The 5,238-nt window shown below is 42.2% G+C and overlaps 1 pseudogene; it reads left to right on the plus strand.

Annotated features, from left to right (window-relative positions):
• Nucleotides 1-1,649: 1,649 nt before the first annotated feature.
• LOC108804539 lies at nt 1,650-3,920 on the plus strand (annotated as a pseudogene).
• The last annotated feature ends 1,318 nt before the right edge of the window (nt 3,921-5,238 follow it).

The following is a 5,238-nucleotide window of genomic DNA, read 5'->3' on the forward strand; positions in this document are numbered from 1 at the left end:
GCGGCAGTGGGTGCAGGGGCGGTGCCGCGACAGCGGGGGGGGGTGAAAAAATCCTGCCGTCCCGACCGGCAACCACTGTCAACCAATCCTGATGTTCCGACCCGGCATCCCGACCAGCAACCACTGTCAACAAGTCCCGATGTTCCGTCACGGCGTCAGGCAAATGGGAGGAGTCCTTTACTTTTCCTGCTCATGGGTGAGAAGGAAATCCTGGAGTGAATCTAAAAGAAAACTGGCGCTGGAGACATCCCAGCCCTCTCCGCCTGACTGAGGACCTTCACATCCAGTCCAGTGTCATCTATCTCCACATCTTCCAGGCAGCTATGATTCTTCCATCACTGCTCTGCCTCTGGCCCCCTCCACGACGAGATTACAGTGCCAAGTAGAATATTTGATTCAAAAGGTATTTAATTCCTTGCTGGGTATGCTGCATAATGCATATATAGGCATCGGAGATGGTATGTGCAGCAGAACCGATCTGCCCTGGAACAGCTGACCAGTCCTGAAATGTCACTTCTATCCGACTTTGTGGAATGTGAGATCGCAGTCACAAAGCCGGATAGAAGTGATATTTCAGGACTGATCAGCTGTTCCAGGGCAGATCGGTTCTCCTGCACATACCATCTGCAATGCCGATCTGCCCTGGAACAGCTGGAATTCTTCACCTTTTGCCGGTCACATATTTTACTGCTGAAAAAATGGGCAAGATTACGTTAAAATGTGTGACCACGTGGCTGGTCACACAATCCACCACCTAAAAACTGGGTGGGATTAGGTTAAAATGTGTGATCACGTCACCGGTCACACATTCTAACACAGTCACAATCTTTGAAAGAACACAGGCAGCAGAGGAGGAACAAGGCGGGCAGCAGAGGAGGAACGGAGCAGCAGAGGAACCACTGCATCTGAAACTTTGCATTGCACTTGGTAATGTATGGCTTGGATGCAGCTGCTCAGCTTTTGAAACCCATTCCATGAAGCTCTCTACCCACTGTTGTTGTGCCAATCTGAAGGCCACATGAAGTTTAGAGGTCTGTAGCTATTGACTCTGCAGACAGTTGGCGACTTCTGCGCACTGTGCGCTTCAGCATGCGCTGACCCCACTCTGTCATTTTACATGGCCTACCACATCCTGGCTGAGTTGCTGTTGTTCCCGGTTGCTTCCATTTTGTTATAATCCCAGTATCAGGTGACCGCGGAATATTTAGTAGCAACAAAATTTTACGGATGGAGTTATTGCACAGGTGGCAGCCTAACACGGTACCACGCTTTCTTTCACAAATGTTTGTAGAAGCATCTGCATGCCGGGGTGCTTGATTTTATACACCTGTGGCCATGCAGGTGATTGGAACACCGGAATCCAATGATTTGGAGGGGTGTCCCAATACTTTTGGCAATATAGTGTACCTTCTCTTCCAGTTATGCTGTACTCAATAAAGCATTTAAAAAGGCACTTAAAGTGACTGGCACCCAACTGTATTGATCACATGTCCCTTCACTGGCCAAGGATCTGCCCCTTTTGTATATTGTATGTTAGAAACTTAGAAGCTGTTATTTAAATAGTGAGCACATTTTTAAATGCCACAATAAGAGAAAGATTAGGTGTCATTAACAAAAGACTATTTTCTTGATTTAGAAAAAACTCTAATATGTCAGAGAAAAGACAAAAATTGAGTGGTCATGGCTACCGCCAAAATGCTAAGGAGAAATCTGAACGTATAAAAGAAGAGCTCAAGCACGTGCCAAAAATACAAAGTTATTTCTCTAACAGAGGCACTGCTGGAGGTTCTGTACCTGTGGAGACTGAACAGGTGGCAGAAGTGCAGCAATACATAGAAGACAATACCACTGAGCCTTTTGTAACTTGTGAAATAATTGATGCTAATGAAGAAGCCAATATTGATTTGGTATTTTCTTCTGATCCTGTGGATTGGGATAGGAATAGCGAAAAGCTGGAGGACTATTTAGCTATAAATGGCATAACTCAAAATAAAAATGCTGACTTTTACTTATCGGCCCGCAAATATTCTGATCGGACCAGGTCCTTCTCCAATTTCTTGTTTAAATACAAGCTGCAGAATGGAGAACTGTATGAGAGAACCTGGCTGGTATATTCTGAGAAAGCAAAAGCTGCTTTTTGTGCCCCTTGTCATCTTTTTGGTAGTTCATCTGCTAAATGTCAACTGGCTCAAGAAGGATTTAGTGATTGGAAGAATGCTTCTGTTCGCCTAAGAGAACACGAAGACTCTGAGCAACATAAAGCATGTTTTATGAGATTAAAAAACAGAAACACTGCATGTGGCAAAATGGATAACATGCTAATTTTGCAACAAAACAAAGAAAGAGAGTACTGGAGAAATGTCCTCAGGCATGTTGTTGCGGTTGTGAAGGCTCTATCTTCTCGTGGATTGGCATTTAGAGGCACAGATGAAAGTTTTGGCTCTCATACAAATGGTAACTACCTAATGTTACTTGAACTCATTGCAGAGTTTGATCCCTTCATGGATGAGCACTTTAAGTGCTATGGCAATGCTGGCTCTGGCACAGCATCCTATCTGTCCAAAACTGTTTGCTATGAATTCATTGAAATATTGGCAGCCAGACTGTTAGACACAATAATTGTCAGGTGAAGGATGCTAAATATTACTCAATAAGTGTGGATTCAACCCCAGATGTTTCTTACGTGGATCAGATAGCCTTCATTTTACGATATGTGAATGAAGAGGGTGTGCCAGTGGAACGATTTTTAAAGTTCATACCACATATTGGCCACAAAGCTCAAAGTTTATTTAAAGCTGTAACTGATACATTAGATTTTCACCAACTTGACCTTCAGAATTGTAGAGGTCAGTCATACGATAATGCTAGCAATATGGCTGGCCCATATTCTGGACTTCAGGCTCGTGTTAAAGAATGAAATCCACTAGCTATATATATACCATGCTCTGCACATTCCCTGAACCTTGTAGGAACATGTGCTGCAGAAAGCTGGGTAAAAGCAGTATCATTCTTTGGAGTCATCCAACAGCTGTATAATTTTTTTTCTGGCTCTACCAGTAGGTGGAAAGTCTTAACTTCTCATTTAAATGCCAAGTCCATGGTTAAAAATCTGTCTGTGACAAGATGGTCAGCACGCAGTGATGCATGTCGTACTCTGAGGAAATCATGGACAGAAATTATTGAAGCCCTGGAAACAATAGAGAATGATGAGGCCAGTGACAAGAAGTGAGGCTGCAGCACTTCTAAGAAGTCTGAATTGTCTGGAGACCGCCTTCATGACAGTATTTTGGAACAGCATTTTGGAACCTTTTAATGCAACAAACAAACGGTTGCAGAGTGCAGATGTAGACATTTCAGCAGTTGTGAAACTCTATGGGGCACTTCTCCACCTCATGCAAGGCTATAGAAATTAGTTTGAAAGGTTTGAATCAGAAGCCAAAGAACTCTCTGGCCTTGACCATTTCAAAACAGCCTGCGCTAGAGCTAGAAAAAAAAAGTTTCCATTTGATGTAAGTCAAGAAGGAGACGTACAATTAAATGCTACAGACCGTTTCAGGGTAAACACGTTCCTTGCAATTCTTGACAAACTAAACAATGAGCTGCAAAGAAGATCTGAGGCTTATGAACAAGTCTACAACAAGTTTCACTTTATTGAAAAGCTTACTACACTGGCAAACAGTGATATACAAAATCAGGCTTCCAACCTATGTAACAGCTATCCTGATGATTTGGAAATGTCACTTCCTGATGAATGTCTGCACCTTTGTTCTTACTTGAAAAATATTGATAAAGGTGAAGCTTCAATTTCAGAGCTCTACAAAACATTCAAAGCAGAAAAAATGCAGGTTATTTACCCTAATATTGATATAGCAATGAGTATTTATCTTTGCACTCTGGTTACTAACTGTTCAGCAGAATGATCTTTTTCATGTCTGAAACGAGTAAAGAGTAGAAAGGCATCATGGCACACTCACAAGCCAGCATGTAAAACAACTTGTCTCACCACTAAGGTTAATAACAGAGGTTTGGATACACGTCTTCTGCAGAAAATGTGAAAGCCGCACAGCCGCGCCAAGGCACCTCTTATAGTGCGGTCCTAACTCTAAACTATAAGAGTCTCCATCTTGGAGCACATGGGGGCAGAAGATTTCAAATTGGGTGCAGGTTTGTCAGGAGGAAGCCCAACCTCCTTAAAGGCACAGAAACACACAAGGGATCCCGCAATTTGAAATCTTCTGCCCCCATGTGCTCCAAGATGGAGACTCTCATAGTTTAGAGTTAGGACCGCACTATAAGAGATGCCTTGGCGCGGCTGTGCGGCTTTCACATTTTCTGCAGAAGACGCAATGCACTTGCACTGACACAATTTCACTCAGCCCTGTGAATATGCACATCCTTGTGTCACAGCTGCCACATAGCCTGCCTTCTGATCTACAGCTCAACATCTGAGCAACAACATTATCATTGTTTGCTGGAAGCAATGCATGATGGGATATGTAGTCTTGAAAAATTGAGATTGCATCACATCAAGCAGCAGGAAAAGAGATCAAAGCACACTGGGAATCCAGGAAGTTGATGAAAGTGATGGGCAGACTGAAGGCAGCACTCACTATAATAAAAGGGATTTTTCTCAGGTAAGATTTGATTGCATTATTAAAAACAACTCTAGTATGTATTCCTATTACAATGCTGATGTTATAACAGGGTAGTATATGCTGGGACTTTAGAAGTACTTTAAGAGAAAGATGAACACTGCCCATTGATGTCTCTGCACACAGGTAATACTATGGCTTAATGCCCAGCCACTGATGCCAGATACACCATTGTCATTATGTCATTTATAGCAACAAATCCTGCCAGACCAAAGTGCGTCATCAGAGGTTCTATGAGTAAGGTGTCCACTTTCTTTGTATTATAAAATGAAAGACATGCTGGCAGTATCCTTGTGTGAATATTGTGATATTTAGAAACCAGATGCTGATTAGTATTTCCTAAATAAACAAAACATGATTACAAGCTTTGTTTTTGTGAAGGTCGTGCATGTTGTGGCATAAAATGACTTCTTTTATTCCATCAGAAGTGTGTGAAAGACAATCCCATGTATGTACCCAGGAGACAATACAAACTACTAAACACAATCTAAATGATATTTTGTGGCAAAGGCTCATAGAGTTCATTGCTTACAGTTTCTTTTCTTTCCAAATCAACTAAAACAAAAACATTTTCTTGCTTAATCGA

The sequence above is a fragment of the Nanorana parkeri genome, unplaced genomic scaffold (assembly GCF_000935625.1).
Source record: "Nanorana parkeri isolate BGI_ZX_2015 unplaced genomic scaffold, ASM93562v1 scaffold65, whole genome shotgun sequence".
Lineage (NCBI taxonomy): Eukaryota > Metazoa > Chordata > Amphibia > Anura > Dicroglossidae > Nanorana > Nanorana parkeri.